This window comes from Anomaloglossus baeobatrachus, chromosome 2 (genome assembly GCF_048569485.1).
Source record: "Anomaloglossus baeobatrachus isolate aAnoBae1 chromosome 2, aAnoBae1.hap1, whole genome shotgun sequence".
Classification (NCBI taxonomy): domain Eukaryota; kingdom Metazoa; phylum Chordata; class Amphibia; order Anura; family Aromobatidae; genus Anomaloglossus; species Anomaloglossus baeobatrachus.
In genome coordinates this window covers 285,134,981-285,154,982 of record NC_134354.1, presented here as the reverse complement: position 1 = coordinate 285,154,982, position 20,002 = coordinate 285,134,981, and the positions used below count along the sequence as shown (strand labels likewise).

The window sequence follows — 20,002 nt, the reverse complement described above, 5'->3', positions numbered from 1 at the left end:
GTAAAGGTTGGAGGAAGAGGAAAAGATAGGTGTTGAGAATAAAGTTTGTGGACTAAATAAGTGTACACTTGCACAAACCAAAAACTATATTATTCCTTATAAAACTAAATAAAGAGGTGGTCATTATTGCCACAAGGGGCCTTAGCCTGGAGCTCAAGGTTCCAATGAGATTAAGAAGAAAGCAAAAGAGGAACCTCGTCGCACACCCTCCCCTTCCTTTTGGGAAGATGTTTTTACCCCAAATATTTGCAATCACATGTACTTACCAGTGTGGTGATCCAAGAAATGGGTGGCAAGAAAGGTGCTGCATACTCTTGTGCCCCAAATGTGAAGTCTGTCTCCTTACAAAAACTGCCTCTAAGATGCAGGAATTGTTCAACTGGTTTATCCGCTTTGGTATGATTTGGATGAAGACTTAAGAAGTCTGTAAAGCTATTGATAGTTGTAGGTCTCCAAAAAAGCTTTGTGTCAATCCTCCCATAATTACAGCAAAGCTATAGGCTATGTGCGCACAGTGCGTTTTTCGCGGCGTTTTTGCGCGTTTTTCGGGTGCGTTTTGGCCTCAAAACTGCATGACTTTGCTTCCCCAGCAAAGTCTATGAGTTTTCAATTTTGCTGTCCGCATACAACTGTTTTTTTAAGCTGCATTTTTGAGCTTGAAAAAAAAAAATGGACATGTCAATTCTTTCCTGCGTTTTTCTGCGTTTTCCCCCCATGCAATGCATTGGAAAAACGCAGCAAAACGCAGCCAAAAACGCACCAAATCGCGGTAAAAACGCATGCGTTTTTGATGCGTTTTTTCGACGCAGGTGCGTTTTTGTGCGTTTTTAGCTGCCAAAAATGCTCAAAATTGCAGCGTCAAAAAAACGCAGTGTGCGAACTTAGCCTTAAATCCAACATCATCTTTAGAAAGATGATGGATCAACCAGATATGCTATAGGTTTTCATTCAGGTTCTCAATGAATTGGATACAAAAGTCCTCTGGTCCTGTCCTAAAAAAAAAAAAAAAAGAATATCTTCAATTAGTCTAAGCCATTTCAAAACATAATTTAGGAAAGACTTTGATGGGTATACATGCACCTGCATCCACCAACCCATCATGATGTCAGCGTAAGCAGGCTCACATTTTTTACCCGTTATGATTTGTGACACCTGATGAAAAAAAGTCCTGTTAAAAATAAAATAATTATGTTGGAGGACAGACTGTAGGAGGTTCCAGGGAATTACAATGGGTGCAATTTTTTCACAATTGTATGCCAACCTGTTCCTAGGGCTGTGGGAGAAGTACCTATTCCTGTCAGATTGGAAGCCATCAATGGACTACGTCCTATGTTGGGCGCGGTACATCAACGATATTTTCCTGATCTGGGAGGGATCTGAACAATCTCTTTCATCGTTTATGGATATAATTAACTCCAATTGAAGCAACATCTACATCACTTATCAGTCATCCAAAAATCAGATTGATTTCTTGGATGTGACTGTAAAAAGAGATATGAATGACATATTATAGATCTGTTTAGAAAACCAACCTGCAACAATATACTATTACACACCTTTTTATCCTACCTCCGATTCATGGTACAGTATGTTTTTATGAGACATATTCTCTGTCTGCATAGTGTGTGCGCTACTGACCTAGACTTCGAAAAACTGGCCCTTGACCCGATAAGCAGGTTCAGGGAACATGGCTACACTAAACGGATGGTGAAACAGGTCTACTATTGTGCCAAATATTCTTCTCTATTCTGCTGGGGGCCCTGGATCAGCTGATCAGGTCAGGTTTATTACAGATTATCATGCTTAGTTTAAAGATATGAGACAATGCCTTGAAAAGGCATGGGTTATACTACAGGCTGAACCTATATTACCTAAAATCATAACCGAATATTATTGTACGTCGTTCTAGGAACCTATGGGACCATCTAGTGCGTAGTCATTATGGGGCGGTGGTGATAACACATTTCTAGGTAATATTAATTATACCCCTATTGTGGATGTGTTCATATGGCGAATGCATCGCTTGTTCCAACATTATACGTACTGTAGTTTGTTGATTTATCGGGTGGCAGAACATTTCAAATTAAAAAACGGATTACATGTAACAGCAAGGCCGTTATATATTATGCCACATGTCCGTGTTTCAAAATCTATGTTGGACTACTACCTATCAACTAAAAGTACCGGCTAGGGAATATGTGTTGGGTATAGATACCCATAAAATGAGATTTTATACAATAATCAAATTTTATTAAACAAAAATTATTAAAATATATAAAAAGATGTAGGGCAAGTCAGGATAAACAGAAACAGCTATTTCCTTATCTCCCATTGTTTACCGCTACACCTCTGCCGAGACCCCCGCTGACGTCATAAGGTAAAGAGTTCATCCCAGCGGGGGATCTCCAGGAAATCCCCCAGTAATCCTCCTGCATGAATTGTATTCAGCTCCTGACATCCCCAAACTTATACAGCGAGGTGTCGTGGTAAACAATGCAGGGACCCTCGCTGACGTCACAAGGTGAATAGTTCATCCCAGCGGGGAAACTCCAGGAAAGCTCCCGGTAATTCTCCGGCATGAATTGTATTCACCTCCTGATATCCCCGGACTTCCCTGCAAAGAGATGTCGTGGTAAAACACCGCAAGAATAATGAATGCCTGGTGCACAGCCTATGCCACATAAGTGCAGGCAACCCCCGCTGACGTCAAGGTGAACCCCGAAAAACCCCGGTGATCCTCCTGCATGAACTGTGTTCACCTTGTGCCGTGCACCAGGCATTCAGTATTCTTGCAGTGTTTTACCGACACCACTCTACAGGGAGGTCCGGGGATGTCACAAGGTGAATACAGTTCAGGTAGAAGGATCACTGGGGTTTCCTGGACATTTGCCACTGGGATGAACTCTTCACCTAAAGGTACCGTCACACTAAGCAATATCGCTAGCAACATCACTGCTGAGGCACAACTTGCTAGCGATGTTGCTGTGTGTGACATCCAGCAACAACCTGGCCCCTGCTGTGAGGTCGTTGGTTGTTGCTGAATGTCCTGGACCATTTTTTAGTTGTTGCTCTCCCGCTGTGAAGCACACATCGCTGTGTGTGACAGCGACAGAGCAACAGCTAAATGTGCAGTGAGCAGGGAGCCGGCTTCTGCGGACGCTGGTAACTAATGTAAATATTGGGTGACCAAGGAGCCCTTTCCTTGGTTACCCGATATTTACCTTCGTTACCAGCGTCCGCCGCTCTCAGCTGTCAGTGCCGGCTCCCTGCTGCCTGCACACGTAGCTGGAGTACACATCGGGTAATTAACCCGATGTGTAGTGTGGCTAGGAGTGCAGGGAACAGGGAGCCGGCACTGGCAGTGTGAGAGCGGCGGACCCTGGTAACGAAGGTAAATATTGGGTAACCAAGGGAAGGGCTTCTTGGTTACCCGATGTTTACCGTGGTTACCAGCATCCGCAGAAGCCGGCTCCCTGCTGCCTGCACATGCAGCAGAGTACACATCGGGTAATTAACCCGATGTGTACTGTGGCTAGGTGTGCAGGGAGCTAAGCGGTGTGCGCTGGTAACCAAGGTAAATATCGGGTTGGTTACCCGATATTTACCTTAGTTACCAAGCGCAGCATGCTTCCACGTGTAGCGACGCTCCAGCGATCTCTGCCAGGTCAGGTTGCTGGTGGGATCGCTGGAGCGTCGCTTAATAAGTGTGACATCTCACCAGCGACCTCCTAGCAACTTACCAGTGATCCCAATCAGGTTGTATCGTTGTTGGGATCGCTGGTAAGTTGTTTAGTGTGACTGGGCCTTTACTCACCTCTCTGCAGTCTCCTGGGTCACGTCCGATGGGCTCCAGGACCTTTCGGTAAGCAGCTGATTGTTTACATCCAGCGGTGAAAAGCCTACCGGCTTTTTAACAAGCACATGATGAATCAGCTGATCTTCGCTGAACTTAAACGATAGGATGATGCTATCAGGTAATAGCATCAGCTGCTTACCAGCCGGTCCTGGAGCCCATGGGACTTTTAAACAATCAGCTGATGTGTAATCTGATTCAGGTCCTTGAACCTGTGTCAGGTTCAAAGACCTGAATCCAATATCATCTGATGAGAAGGCAAACCAATCAGATGGTGTGTCATCATCTGATCAGTTTTCCTTCTGATCAGATAATATTGGATCCGGATTGGACATTGCGGGACCCTCGACCCAGGACTACGGCGGAGGGGGGGTTCTTTAGTTCAATAAAGATGTAGTCACTAATTGTGTTGTGTTTTATTTCTAATAAAAAATATTTTTCTCTGTGTTGTGTTTTTTATTATCTTTACTAGAAATTCATGGTGGCTATGTCTAATATTGGCGTGACACCATGAATTTAAGGCTTAGGGCCAGCTGTTAATACAAACATGGCCCTAATCCCATTATTACCCAGCGAGCCACCCGATACCAGGGCCACTGGAAGAGTTGGATACAGTGCCAGAAGATGGCACTTCCTATGAACGCGCCATTTTCTGGGGTAGCTGCGGACTGCAATTCACAGTGGGGGGGGGGGCAGAAAGCTTGGGCCACCCTGTGCTGCGGATTCCAGTCCCCAGCTGCCTAGTTGTAATTGGCTGGACACATAAATTGGGTGAAGCCCATGTCATTTTTTTTTTTTTTTTTTAATTATTTTATGAAATTCATGAAATAATTAAAAAGAAGGGCTTCCCTATATTTTTGGTTCCCAGCTGTGTACAAATAGGCAGCTGGGGGTTGGGGGCAGCCTGTACCTGCCTGCTGTACCTGGCTGGCATACAAAAATATGGCGAAACCCATGTCGATTTTTTGGATTTTTTTTTTAAATTATTAAAAAAAAAACAAAAAAAAAAAAACACAACCCAAAAGGGTTAGGGGTAAAAAAAAAAAAATGTGTAGGCTCCCGCTGCATTTTCTATTGCTAGCTAAGGGTAACCCAAACAGCTACTAGCTGCTAACCCTTGCTGATTGGTGTTACCTTCACTGGCAATGGAAAATCCAGGGAAACCTTTATTCCTTGAGTTTTTATGCCAAAAATCTAAAAAAAAAAAAAAAAAAAAAGACGTGGGCTTCGCCCAATTTTTGTGTCCAGCCAGGTACAACCGAACAGCTAGTGACTGGAATCCGCAGCGCAGATTGGCCCAAGCTTTCTGGGCCCCCTGCTGCGTATTGCAGTCTGCAGCTGAACCAGAAAATGGTGCTTTCATAGAAGTGCCATCTTTTGGCGCTGTATCCAAATCTCCCAGCGGACCTGGTGCCGGGTGGCATGCTGGGTAATAAGGGGTTAATACCAGCTTTGTTTTACCAGCTGTTATTAAGTCCAAGATTCTTAATGTCAGGGCAAGTTTGACCCAGCCATTAAGAATCTCCAATAAAGGGTTAAAAAAAAAAAAGACCACACAGAAAAAATACTTCATTAGAAATAAATACACAGACACACTTGAGGACTCCATCTTTATTACTCCCTCTCACCCCTCCTCGATCCTGATCTTCTGTCACCGATCTAGCTCTGCTACATCAGAAAGCACGGGGGAGGAAGAACGCTTCTGCTCCTTGTGCTGTCTAATCACTCAAAGAGTGAGCAGAGACTGCGGGTTGGTAAGTGGTGACATCACAACTGCCACCGTTGCCATAGTAACCTAATGAGCGAGTCACTATAGCAACAGTGATCTCTGACTACCTGATTCCCGGCACCGCTATTCACCTGCATGAGCCGGTGAATAGCGGTGCTGGTAAACTATCTAATGGATCATCATTTTCCTGTCACTTTTATTCCAAAATGGAGATTGAAGAAAATGGGTTGAAGAAGGAAATAATATCAGAACACCTTTTTTTTCATATCCAACTTTAATGAGCTGAAACAAGCATTCAATAGTAACAAAAAAAGCAGGAAAAAAAGCATGAAAAGAGTCCACGGTGCTTTTTTTCAGCACAAAAAAAGCAGCTTTTTTTCTGTGCTTCTTTTCATGCTTTTATGCTTTTTTCATGCTTTCATGCTTCTTTTCATGTTTCTTTTCATGCTTCTTTTCGGCCTTGTGCCCACAGGGTGTTTTTCTAGCATTTTTCATTGCTTTTTTTAATCAATAAAAGCAAGGAAAAAGCATCCCAGCAAAGTCTATGAGAATCGGGACTTGCAGTGCCCACGTTGCTTCTTTTTCAGTTGCTTTTTATCTTGCTGAAAAAAGAAGCAACATGTCAATTGTTTTAGCGTTTTTCCCTGCTTTTTTCCCCAATTGACTTCAATGGAGTAGGGAAAAAAAGCAGGAAAAAACGCATGTGTAATGCCCACGTTGCTTTATATTTTATGCGTTTGGGCGTTTTTAGGGAGAAAAGAAAGCTATGGCTATGTACATTCCTTCATAGAAGAATGCCACATAGCCAGTGTCTGCAGCTATTTCATTATCTCCCATTGTTTACCGGGACACCTCTGCAGGGACTCACGCTGTCGTCACAAGTCCATCCCAGTGGGGGATCTCCAGGAAATCCCACAGTAAGGGTACCTTCACACTTTAGCGATGCAGCAGCGATCCGACCAGCGATCTGACCTGGTCAGGATCGCTGCTGCATCGCTACATGGTCGCTGGTGAGCTGTCAAACAGGCAGATCTCACCAGCGACCAGTGACCAGCCCCCAGCCAGCAGCGACGTGCAAGCGACGCTGCGCTTGCACGGAGCCGGCGTCTGGAAGCTGCGGACACTGGTAACTAAGGTAAACATCGGGTATGGTTACCCGATGTTTACATTAGTTACCAGCGCACACCGCTTAGCTTAGCGCTGGCTCCTTGCTCTCCTAGCTACAGTACACATCGGGTTAATTAACCTGATGTGTACAGCAGCTACATGTGCAGAGAGCCGGAGCCGGCAGCACAGGCAGCGTGAGAGCTGCGGAGGCTGGTAACTAAGGTAAATATCGGGTAACCACCTTGGTTACCCGATGTTTATCTTGGTTACAGCTTACCGCAGCTGCCAGACGCCGGCTTCTGCTCCCTGCTCGCTTCATTTGTCGCTCTCTCGCTGTGACACACAGCGATCTGTGTGTCACAGTGGGAGAGCGCCTTTGAAGAAAACGAACCAGGGCTGTGTGTAACGAGCAGCGATCTCGCAGCAGGGGCCAGATCGCTGCTCAGTGTCACACACAGCGAGATCGCTAATGAGGTCACTGCTGCGTCACAAAAAGCGTGACTCAGCAGCGATCTCGGCAGCGAGCTCGCTGTGTGTGAAGCACCCCTAAGGGTTGGTTCACACTAAGCGACAGCGACAACGAGGTCGCTGTTACGTCACCATTTTCTGTGACGTAACAGCGACCTTGTAAGTCGCTGTTATGATCACTGCTTAGCTGTCCAACACAGCAGCCGAAGCAGCGATCATAACCGCGAGAGCAGGGAGCCGCGCACACTGCTTAGCGCTGGCTCCTTGCTCTACTAGCTACAATACACATCGGGTTAATTAACCCAATGTGTACTGCAGCTACATGTGCAGAGAGCAGGGAGCCGCGCACACTGCTTAGCGCTGGCTCCCTGCTCTCCTAGCTACAGTACACATCGGGTTAATTAACCCGATGTGTACTGCAGCTATATGTGCAGAGAGCCGGAGCCGGCAGCACAGGCAGCGTGAGAGCTGCTGAGGCTGGTAACTAAGGTAAATATCGGGTAACCACCTTGGTTACCCGATGTTTACCCTGGTTACAGCTTACTACAGCTGCCAGATGCCGGCTCCTTCTCCCTGCTCGCTTCATTTCGTCGCTCTCTCGCTGTCACACAGCGATCTGTGTGTCACAGCGGGAGAGCGCCTTTGAAGAAAACGAACCAGGGCTGTGTGTAACGAGCAGCGATCTTGCAGCAGGGGCCAGATCGCTGCTCAGTGTCACACACAGCTGGATCGCTAATGAGGTCACTATTGCGTCACCAAAACCGTGTCGTAGCAGCGATTTCGGTAGCGATCTCGCTATGTGTGAAGCACCCCTAAAGCGACGCTCCATCGATCCCACCAGCAACCTGACCTGGCAGGGATCACTGGAGCGTCGCTACATGGGTTGCTGGTGAGCTGTCACACAGGCAGATCTCACCAGCAACCAGTGACCAGCCCCCAGTGCCACGTGGAAGCGATGCTGCGCTTGGTAACTATGGTAAATATCGGGTCACCAACCCGATATTTACCTTGGTTACCAGCGCACACCGCTTAGCGCTGGCTCCCTGCACATCTAGCCACAGTACACATCGGGTTAATTACCCGATGTGTACTCTGCTACGTGTGCAGGCAGCAGGGAGCCGGCTTCTGCGGACGCTGGTAACCACGGTAAACATCGGGTAACCAAGAAGCCCTTCCCTTAGTTACCCGATATTTACCTTCGTTACCAGCGTCCGCCGCTCTCACGCTGCCAGTGCCAGCTCCCTGTTCCCTGCACTCCTAGCCACACTACACATCGGGTTAATTACCCGATGTGTACTCTGCTACGTGTGCAGGGAGCCGGCACTGACAGCTGAGAGCGGCGAATACAGTTCATGTAGGAGGATCACCGGGGTTTCCTGGAGATCCGCCGCTGGGATGAACTCTTCACCTTACTCACCTCTCTGCAGTCTCCTGGGTCACGTCCAATGGGCTCAAGGACCTGCCGGTAAGCAGCTGATTGTTTACGTCCAGCGGTGAAAAGCCTGCCGGCTTTTTAACAAGCAGATTATGAATCAGCTGATCTTCGCTGGACATAAACGATCAGGATGATGCTATCAGGTGATAGCATCAGCTGCTTACTGGCGGGTCCTGGAGCCCATGTGACTTTTAAACAATCAGCTGATGTGTAATCTGATTTAAGTCCTTGAACCTGTGTCAGGTTCAAAGACCTGAATCCAATATCAACTGATCAGAAAGCAAACCGATCAGATGATGTGTCATCATCTGATCAGTTTGCCTTCTGATCAGATATTGGATCCGGATTGGACATCCTGGGACCCTCGACCCAGGACTACGGCAGAGGGGAGTTCTTTAGTTCAATAAAGATGGAGTCACTAATTGTGATGTGTTTCATTTCTAATAAAAAATATTTTTCTGTGTGTTGTGTTTTTTATTATCCTTACTAGAAATTCATGGTGGCTATGTCTAATATTGGTGTGAGACCATGAATTTCAGGCTTAGGGCCAGCTGATAATACACAGCTAGCCCTAACCCCATTATTACCCAGCGAGCCACCCGATACCAGGGCCACTGGAAGAGTTGGATACAGCGCCAGAAGATGGCGCTTCCTATGAACGCGCCATTTTCTCGGGTGGCTGCGGACTGCAATTCGCAGTGGGGGGGGGCAGAGAAAGCTTGGGCCACCCTATGCTGCGGATTCCAGTCCCCAGCTGCCTACCGTAGTTGTAATTGGCTGGACACATAAATTGGGTGAAGCCCACGTCATTTTTTTTTTTTAAATTATTTTTTGAAATTCATGAAATAATTAAAAAGAAGGGCTTCCCTATATTTTTGGTTCCCAGCTGGGTACAAATAGGCAGCTGGGGGTTGGGAGCAGCCCGTACCTGCCTGCTGTACCTGCCTGGCATACAAAAATATGGCGAAACCCATGTCGATTTTTTGGTTTTATTTTTTTTTTTAATTTATTTAAAAAAATATAAAAAACAAACACATAACCCAAAAGGGTTAGGGGTAAAGAAAAAAAAATGCGTAGGCTCCCGCTGCATTTTCTATTGCTAGCTAAGGGTAACCCAAACAGCTACTAGCTGCTAACCCTTACTGCTTGGTGTTACCTTCACTGGCAATGGAAAATCCAGGGACGCCCTTTTTCCTTGAGTTTTTTTGCCAAAAATCTAAAAAAATGACGTGGGCTTCGCCCAATTTTTGTGTCCAGCCAGGTACAACCAGACAGCTATGGACTGGAATCTTCAGCACAGAGTGGCCCAAGCTTTCTGGGCCCCCTGCTGCGTATTGCAGTCTGCAGCTACCCCAGAAAATGGTGCTTTCATAGAAGTGCCATCTTTGGCGCTGTGTCCAACTCTCTCAGCGGACCTGTCGGGTGGCACGCTGGGTAATAAGGGGTTAATACCAGCTTTGTTTTACCACCTGGTATTAAGTCCGAGATTCTTAATGTCAGGCCAAGTATGACCCGGCCATTAAGAATCTCCAATAAAGGGTTAAAAAAATACACCACACAGAAAAAATACTTTATTAGAAATAAATACACAGACACACTTAGGGACTCCCATCTTTATTAATCCCTCTCTCCCCCCTCCTCGATCCTGGTCTTCTGTCACCGATCTAGCTCTGCTACATCAGAAAGCACGGGGGAGGAAGAACGCTTCTGCTCCTCGTGCTGTCTAATCACTCAATGAGTGAGCAGAGACTGCGGGTTGGTAAGCGGTGACATCACCACTGCCATTGTTGCCATAGTAACCTAATGAGCGAGTTACTATAGCAACAGTGATCTCTGAGTACCTGATTCCCGGTGCCGCTATTCACCTGCATGAGCTGGTGAATAACGGCGCCGGTAAACGATCTAATGGATCATCATTTTCCTGTCACTTTTATTCCAAAATGGAGATTGAAAAATTTCTGTTGAGTTAGGTTTTTGAGCTGATTTATACTAAAATTGGCATGCTGATTCCAAAAATGTAGTCAGTTTTTTTCTATCACATCAAGTTTTTCCTCCTTAACTTACCTGCCATAGAAGCACAATTGCACTGATTTCTGTAATAAGACTTGTTATCTCAGTACAATTCGACTGATATAGAGTCATATAAACATGATAGTGTTAAAAAACATTTGTCATGCCTATTTCTTATATATTTCATTTTTTGTTCATATTTGTACTATTTAAAAAAAAACACTTTTTAGGTACAGTAGTTTACATATTTTTGAGAAGACAAAAATCCTATAGTTCAAAAACGTGACGTGATAGAGAAAAACTGAGATCATTTCTGGATTCAGCATCCAAAAATTAATTAAGAACAGTTGTATGACCTAACTCCTAAAAAATTGCGTTCCCCAGTGAGTGACTCCATCTTTATTGAACTAAAGAACCCCCCTCCGCCGTAGTCCTGGGTCGAGGGTCCCGCGATGTCCAATCCGGATCCAATATCCAATATCATCTGATCAGAAGGCAAACTGATCAGATCATCATCATCATCTGATCGGTTTGCCTTCTCATCAGATGATATTGGATTCAGGTCTTTGAACCTGACACAGGTTCAAGGACCTGAATCAGATTACACATCAGCTAATTGTTTAAAAGTCCCATGGGCTCCAGGACCCGCTGGTAAGCAGCTGATGCTATCACCTGATAGCATCATCCGATCGTTTAAGTTCAGCGAAGATCAGCTGATTCATCTTCTGCTTGTTAAAAAGCCGGCAGGCTTTTCACCACTAGACGTAAACAATCAGCTGCTTACCGGCAGGTCCTTGAGCCCATCGGACATGACTTGGGAGTCTGCAGAGAGGTGGGTAAGGTAAAGAGTTCATCCCAGCGGCGGATCTCCAGGAAACCCCGGTGATCCTCCTACATGAACTGTATTAACCTTGTGACCTCCCTGTAGAGTGGTGTCGGTAAAACACTGCAAGAATACTGAATGCCTGGTGCACGGCACAAGGTGAACACAGTTCATGCAGGAGGATCACCGGGGTTTTTCGGGGTTCACCTTGATGTCAGCGGGGGGTTCCCTGCATTTATGTTGCATAGGCTGTGCACCAGGCATTCAATATTCTTGCGGTGTTTTACCGCGACATCTCTTTGCAGGGAAGTCCGGGGATATCAGGATGTGAATACAATTCATGCTGGAGAATTACAGGGGCTTTCCTGGAGATCCCCTGCTGGGATGAACTATTCACCTTGTGAAGTCAGCGGGGGATGTCACAAGGTGAATACAATTCATGCAGGGGGATTACCGAGGAATGCCCCCTGCATTCTTGGAGATCACCTCTGAGATGAACTCTTTACCTTGTGACATCAGCTGGGGTCCCTGCATTGTTTACCGGGACACCTCACTGTACAAGTTCTGGGATGTCACAAGGTGTATACAATTCATGCAGGAGGATTTCCTGGAGATCCCCCGCTGTGATGAATTCTTTACCTTGTGATGTCAGTGGGGTGTCTCTACAGAGGTGTTGTGGTAAACAATGGGAGATAAGGAAATAGCTGCCAATGCTGGCTATGTTGCTTTCTTCTATGAAGGAATCTACATAGCAATAGCTTTCTTTTCTACCTAAAAAACGCCCAAACTCATAAAATATAAAGCAACGTGGGCATTACACATGCGTTTTTTTTCCTGCTTTTTTCCCTGACTGCATTGAAGTCAATTGGGGAAAAAAGCAGGAAATAACGCTAAAACAATTGACATGTTGCTTCTTTTTTCAGCAAGAAAAAAAGCAACTGAAAAAGAAGCAACGTGGGCACAGCAAGTCCCGATTCTCAGACTTTGCTGGGATACTTTTTCCTTGCTTTTATTGATTAAAAAAAGCAATGAAAAACGCTAGAAAAAAACGTTGTAAAAACGCCCTGTGGGCACAAGGCCTAAAAACGCCCTGTGGGCACAAGGCCTTATATTCTAGGTTGTTCAAAGTAGCCACCTTTTGCTTTGATTACTGCTTTGCACACTCTTGGCATTCTCTTGATGAGCTTCAAGAGGTAGTCACCGGAAATGGTCTTCCAACAGTCTTGAAGGAGTTCCCAGAGATGCTTAGCACTTGTTGGCCCTTTTGCCTTCACTCTGCGGTCCAGCTCACCCCAAACCATCTCAATTGGGTTCAGGTCTGGTGACTGTGGAGACCAGGTCATCTAGCATAGCACCCCATCACTCTCCTTCATAGTCAAATAGCCCTTACACAGCCTGGAGGTGTATTTTTGGTTATTGTCCTGTTTTAAAATAAATGATGGTCCAACTAAACGCAAACAAGATGGAATAGCACGCTACTGCAAGATGCTGTGGTAGCCATGCTGGTTCTGTATGCCTTCAATTTTGAATAAATCCCCAACAGTGTCACCAGCAAAGCACCCCCACACCATCACACCTCCTCCTCCATGCTTCACGGTGGGAACCAGGCATGCAGAGTCCATCCAATCACCTTTTCTACCTAGACACAGTGGTTGGATCCAAAGATCTCAAATTTGGACTCATCAGACCAAAGCTCAGATTTCCACTGGCCTAATGTCCATTCCTTGTGTTCTTTAGCCTAAACAAGTCTCTTCTGCTTGTTGCCTGTCCTTAGCAGTGGTTTGCTAGCAGCTATTTTTACCATGAAGGCCTGCTGCACAAAGTCTCCTCTTAACAGTTATTCTAGAGATGAGAAGGTGTGTACAAACTTTTGGTCTGTACTAATTCTCTCTCTCATATTATATATATATATATATATATATATATATATATATATATATATATATATATATATATATACATATACATATACTAGAAGGTGGCCCGATTCTAACGCATCGGGTATTCTAGAATTTATTCTGTAGTTACTGTATGATTTTTTGTTATATATATTTATAGATGTTGTCTGTAGTTGCCAAGTATTTGTGTAGTGCGCTGTAAATGTTCTGGGTGTTGTCTGGGTGGGGGTGTGTGAGAGCGGTGTTTGTGTGTTGCGTTGTTTGTAGAGTGCTGTGTGTCTGCAGCGTTGTGTGTGTGTGTGGTGCTGTGTGTTGCGTTGTGTGTGTTGCGTTGTTTGTGGAGCGCTGTGTGTCTGCAGCGTTGTGTGTGTTTGGTGCTGTGTGTATTGCGCGGTTTGTGTGGGTGTCTGTGTGTTTTGGAGGAGTTGTCCTGCAGGGAGAGGAGTATAATAGGGGGAGTAGTCCTGGGGGGAGAGGAGGATAATAGGAGGAGTAGTTCTGGAGGTGAGGAGTATAATAGGGGGAGTAGTCCTGGGGGGAGAGGAGTATAATAGCGGGAGTAGTCCTGGGGGGAGAGGAGGATAATAGGAGGAGTAGTCCTGGAGGTGAGGAGTATAATAGGGGGAGTAGTCCTGGGGGGAGAGGAGTATAATAGGAGGAGTAGTCCTGGGGGGAGGAGGAGGATAATAGGAGGAGTAGTCCTGGAGGTGAGGAGTATAATAGGAGGAGTAGTCCTGGAGGTGAGGAGTATAATAGGGGGAGTAGTCCTGTGGAGAGAGGAAGATAATAGGAGGAGTAGTCCTGGGGGAGAGGAGTATAACAGGAGGAGTATTCCTGGGGGGAGAGGAGGATAATAGGAGGAGTAGTCCTGTGGGGAGAGGAGGATAATAGGAGGAGTAGTCCTGGAGGTGAGAGGAGTATCATAGGAGGAGTAGTCCTGTGGGGAGAGCAGGATAATAGGAGGAGTAGTCCTGGGGTGAGAGGAGTATAATAGAAGTAGTCCTGGGGAGAGAGGAGTATAATAGGAGTAGTCCTAGAGGTGAGGAGTATAATAGGGGGAGTAGTCCTGGGGGGGCAGAGGAGTATAATAGGAGGAGTAGTCCTGGGGGGAGAGGAGTATAATAGGTGGAGTAGTCCTGGGGGGAGAGGAGGATAATAGGAGGAGTAGTCCTGGGGAGAGAGGAGTATAATAGGAGGAGTAGTCCTGGGGGGAGAGCAGGATAATAGGAGGAGTAGTCCTGGGGAGAAAGGAGGATAATAGGAGGAGTAGTCCTGGGGTGAGAGGAGTATAATAGGAGGAGTAGTCCTGGGGGGAGAGCAGGATAATAGGAGGAGTAGTCCTGGGGGGAGAGGAGTATAATAGGACGAGTAGTCCTGGGGGAAGAGGAGGATAATAGGAGAAGTAGTCCTGGGGAAGGGGAGTATAATAGGAGGAGTAGTCCTGGAGGAGAGGTGTCTGATAGGTGGAGTAGTCCTGGGGGAGGTGTATAGGTGCCCAATGTGTGTGGGGGGGCGTGGCCGAGCGGGGCAGACGTGGCCGAGCGGGGAGGCATGGCCGAGCATGTGGGGGCGTGGCCGAACATGTGGGGGCGTGGCCGAGGGGGGGCAGCGTGTGGGGGGCGTGGCCGAGGGGGCAACTATGCAAAGCGGTTTCCATAGTTACCTGATGTGTAACATTGTTATCAGCGTACGTGTGCCGGGAGTCGGGGTATGCTAGTAAGCATGGTACACATCAGGTAAGTATTGAAAGAAACAGTGCTGGGTCACTTGTTGGTCTCCTGCTGTGCAGCACGCATCAGCGTGTGACAGCGGGAGGCCAACGATCTGAATGGGCAGGGAGCCGGCATAATAGGAGGAGTAGTCCTGGGGGTGAGAGAAGTATCATAGGAGGAGTAGTCCTGTGGGGAGAGCAGGATAATAGGAGGAGTAGTCCTGGGGAGAAAGGAGGATAATAGGAGGAGTAGTCCTGGGGTGAGAGGAGTGTAATAGGAGGAGTAGTCCTGTGGGGAGAGCAGGATAATAGGAGGAGTAGTCCTGGGGGGAGAGGAGTATAATAGGTGGAGTAGTCCTGGGGGGGAGAGGAGGATAATAAGAGGAGGAGTCCTGGGGGGAGAGGAGTATAATAGGTGGAGTAGTCCTGGGGGGAGAGGAGGATAATAACAGGAGTAGTCCTGGGGGGAGAGGAGTATAATAGGTGGAGTAGTCCTGGGGGGGAGAGGAGGATAATAAGAGGAGGAGTCCTGGGGGGAGAGAAGAATAATAGGAGGAGTAGTCCTGGAAATGAGGAGTATAATAGGAGGAGGAGTCCTGTGGGGAGAGAAGGATAATAGGAGGAGTAGTCCTGTGGGGAGAGGAGTATAATAGGAGAAGTAGTCCTGGGGAGAGAGGAGTATAATAGGAGGAGTAGTCCTGGGGGGAGGAGTAAAATAGGAGGAGTAGTCCTGTGGGGAGAGCAGGATAATAGGAGTAGTCCTGGGGGGAGAGCAGGATAATAGGAGGAGTAGTCCTGGGGAGAAAGGAGGATAATAGGAGGAGTAGTCCTGGGGTGAGAGGAGTATAATAGGAGGAGTAGTCCTGGGGGGAGAGCAGGATAATAGCAGGAGTAGTCCTGGGGGGAGAGGAGGATAAAAGGTGGAGTAGTCCTGGGGGGAGAGGAGGATAATAAGAGGAGGAGTCCTGGGGGGAGAGGAGTATAATAGGAGGAGTAGTCCTGGGGGGAGAGGAGGATAATAGGAGAAGTAGTCCTGGGGAAGGGGAGTATAATAGGAGGAGTAGTCCTGGAGGAGAGGTGTCTGATAGGTGGAGTAGTCCTGGGGGGAGGTGTATAGGTGCCCAATGTGTGTGGGGGGGCGTGTCCGAGCGGGGCTGACGTGGCCGAGCGGGGAGGCGTGGCCAAGCATGTGGGGGTGTGGTCAATCATGTGGGGGCGTGGCCGAAAGGGGCAGAGTGTGGGGGCGTGGCAGAGTGTGGGGGCGTGGCCGAGGGGGCAACTATGCAAAGCGGTTTCCATAGTTACCTGATGTGTAACATTGTTATCAGCGTACGTGTGCCGGGAGTCGGGGTATGCTAGTAAGCATGGTACACATCAGGTAAGTATTGAAAGAAACAGTGCTGGGTCACTTGTTGGTCTCCTGCTGTGCAGCACGCATCAGCGTGTGACAGCGGGAGACCAACGATCTGAATGGGCAGGGAGCCGGCATACGCTGGTAACCATGCTACACAATATTAGCCGATGTATACCATGGTTACCAGCGTACCCCGCCCCCGAACGCACGGGAGCCCATACCAGCGTACGCCGGCAACCCCAGCAATGCGAGGGTATGTGTCGGCTGGGTTGCCGGGGTACGCTGGTGTGGGCTCCTGGGGGTACAGCACTCACCTGGGAGTCGGGGCTCCGTGTCGGATCGGGGAATGTGTGTGGGGGGCGGGGCCAGAGTGAGCGTGCAATGCGTGAGGGGGCGGGGCGTGGCCGAGTTGCCAATGCGTGCAGGGAGCCGGGGCGAGAGGCCAATTCGTGTGGGGGGCGGAGCCTGGGCGAGTGGCCAAACCGTGCGGAGGGACGGAGCCAAGGCGAGTGGCCAATGAGACGCTTGTCACGGCAACGACAGAATTTTGGAGTAAGACAGACAGACAGACAGACAGAATAAGGCAATTTATAATATATATATATATATATATATATATATATATATATATATATATATATATATATATACTGTCACGGCCGGGCGGTCGGGCAGACCCAGGAGGTGGATCCACTGGACCGAACTCTCTGAGATGGTGGTAGGGAGTCCGGCAGCTGAAGCACTGATGGGCAGTAGAACAGTCCGTGCAAGTGAAGGCAGCGGAGGAGTCCCAGGGACCACGGAGTCACAGAAGGTGGTCTTGGTGACGTAGCTCAGGTTCGGAGGCCGAGGTGATATCAGGCGGGGTCCGGAACCTCTGGAGCAAGATGACGGGTCACCGCAGGGATCCGGGATGGTACGGACTGTCAGATGGCAGACGGACAGCGTGCGGGGATCAGGACACGGCAGACTGGATGGCGAGGCAGGTACGGCTCTATAAAGACAGATAGGTGAGTACAGGCACATAAACACCAAGAGACCTGACTCCTAGCTCAGGGAACACGAAGATCAGGCCCCGCCCCCTTGGACAATGACCCCCTATATACCCTGTACCTGTGCAACCTCATTTCCTGTTAATGGACGCTGGCCCTTTAAGAAAGGGTCAGTGACCGCGCGCGCGCCCTAATGCGCATGCGCGCCGCCCGGGTGCCAGAAGCCAGGGAAGGAGGCTGCGAGGAGGACGCAGGGGAGCCGGCCAGGTCCAGGGAAGCTGTCGGGCGCCGGGATCGGGGGCCCGGAGCCCTGGGACGGACGGAATCCGGTGACTGGGAAGCGGAGATCGTGGCAGGTGAGCCGGGGAACGGGGGTGAGGACCCGGGGAGCGTGACAGTACCCCCCCCCCCACGCCCCCCTCCCCGCAACCGGGACATGAAGGCACGGATAAGAGGAGTGCCCACGTTCTCCCTGGGCTCCCAGGACCTATCCTCAGGACCATACCCTTCCCAGTCCACCAGGAAGAACTGTCGACCTCGTACGGTCTTCATGGCCACGATATCCCTTACCGCATAGATGTCGTCATCGGCAATAGGTGGAGGGACCGGACTGGCAGCAGCGGAGAAGGGACCAAGGACAACCGGCTTGAGCAGGGAGACGTGGAATGAGTTGGGTATCCTCATCGTGGCCGGGAGCTGTAGCTTGTAGGAGACCTCATTGATCTTGTTGAGGACTTTAAACGGCCCGATGTAGCGAGGACCCAGCTTGTAGGATGGTATCTTCAGGCGGATGTACTGGGAGGCAAGCCAGACGAGATCTCCAGGAGAGAAACACGGAGGATCCAGACGTCTCTTGTCAGCGTGTTTCTTCATCCGCTGGGAAGCGCGCCCAAGGGACGCCTTGACAGAGTCCCAAATGGTAGCAAAGTCACGAACTGCAGTATCAGCAGCCGGGACATCCGAGGAAGGGGATATAGGCAATGGGACGGCGGGCTGGAGTCCGTAAACAACATGGAAGGGAGATTCGGAGGATGACTCACTGACGTGGTGGTTATGGGAGAATTCAGCCCAAGGCAGAAGCGAGGACCAGTCGTCGTGATGGGCGTTGACATAGTGACGTAGGTATGAGGTCACGATTTGATTGACCCTCTCCACTTGGCCGTTAGACTGAGGATGGTAAGAAGAAGAAAAGTCCAGAGTCACTCCCAGATGTTTGCATAGAGCCCTCCAGAAGCGGGAGGTGAACTGAGTTCCTCTGTCGGACACTATGTGGGATGGAAAGCCATGCAAGCGGAAGATGTGATGTATATAGGCTTCCGCGAGTTCCTGAGCAGAGGGCAGTCCGGCCATAGGAACGAAGTGGGCCATTTTGGAGAATCGATCAACCACGACCCATATGACTGTGTGCCCGGAGGATAATGGCAAGTCCGTAATAAAGTCCATTGCTATGTGTTGCCACGGGACTGAGGGTATCGGTAAAGGCAGAAGACGGCCATGGGGCAAGTGTTTGGGCGTCTTGTTCCTGGCACAGGAGGAGCAGGCAGAGACAAAAGCAGCGACGTCCGTGCGAAGGGATGGCCACCAGTAATGGCGTACAATCGCACCCCATGTTCTCTTCTGACCAGCATGCCCGGCTGTTTTTGAGGCATGACCCCAGTGTAACACTTTTTGCCTGTCGGTATCGGAGACATAGGTCTTCCCGGGCGGTATCTGGGCTAGGGTGACAGGGGCCACCGGAATGATGTTGCTAGGACAGATGATGGGTTGGGTAGTCTCTTCCTCCTGCTCCATGGGCATGAAAGACCTGGACAAGGCATCAGCGCGTACATTCTTGTCCGCGGGTCGGAAGTGAAGCTGAAAGTCGAACCTGGCAAAGAATAAGGACCACCTGGCTTGCCGTGGGTTCAGTCGCTGAGCGGACCGCAGGTATTCTAGGTTCTTGTGGTCCGTGTAGATGATCACGGGATACACTGCACCTTCCAGGAGGTAGCGCCATTCCTCCAGTGCCAGTTTGACTGCCAAGAGCTCTCGGTCCCCGATGGTATAGTTGCGTTCAGGCGCTGAGAAGCCCTTGGAGAAGAATCCGCAAGTCACCATCTTCCCGGAGGAGGACTTCTGCATGAGCACTGCTCCGGCTCCTGAGGAGGAGGCATCCACCTCCAAGGTGAACTGGCGGTTTAGCTCCGGACGGTGAAGTACAGGCGAGGAAGCAAAAGCCCGCTTCAAAGAGCCAAACGCGGCGTCGGCCGCAGGCGACCAGTCCTTTGGATTTGCCTCTTTCTTAGTCAAAGCGGAAAGTGGAGCAGTCAGAGCAGAGAAGTGAGGGACGAATTGGCGGTAGTAGTTGGCGAATCCCAGGAAGCGTTGGATTGCCTTCAGTCCAGAAGGGGGAGGCCAGTTGAGAATGGCGGAGACCTTCTTGGGATCCATCTGCAGTCCAGTCTCAGAGATGATGTACCCCAGAAAGGGGAGAGAAGACTGCTCAAAGACACACTTCTCATACTTTGCGTACAGACGGTTCTCTCTTAGTCGTCGTAGAACCAGCTGTACGTGCTCTCTGTGGGTTGGGAGGTCCGGAGAGAAGACAAGGATGTCATCTAGATATACTACCACACAGGTGTA

The 20,002-nt window shown here is 48.8% G+C and overlaps 1 protein-coding gene across 2 annotated transcripts in view; it reads right to left on the bottom strand.

Annotated features, from left to right (window-relative positions):
* Window positions 1-20,002, bottom strand: part of LOC142291362 (connector enhancer of kinase suppressor of ras 1-like) — a 42,511-nt gene that overhangs the window by 5,995 nt on the left and 16,514 nt on the right. The window contains exon 5 of one of the 2 annotated variants that reach the window (XR_012750462.1): window positions 267-992. The exons of the other annotated variant lie outside the window; for it this stretch is intronic. The gene's annotated coding sequence lies outside the window, so the exon portion shown is untranslated. The remainder of the gene's footprint in view (window positions 1-266; window positions 993-20,002) is intronic. 2 annotated transcript variants of the gene reach the window in all.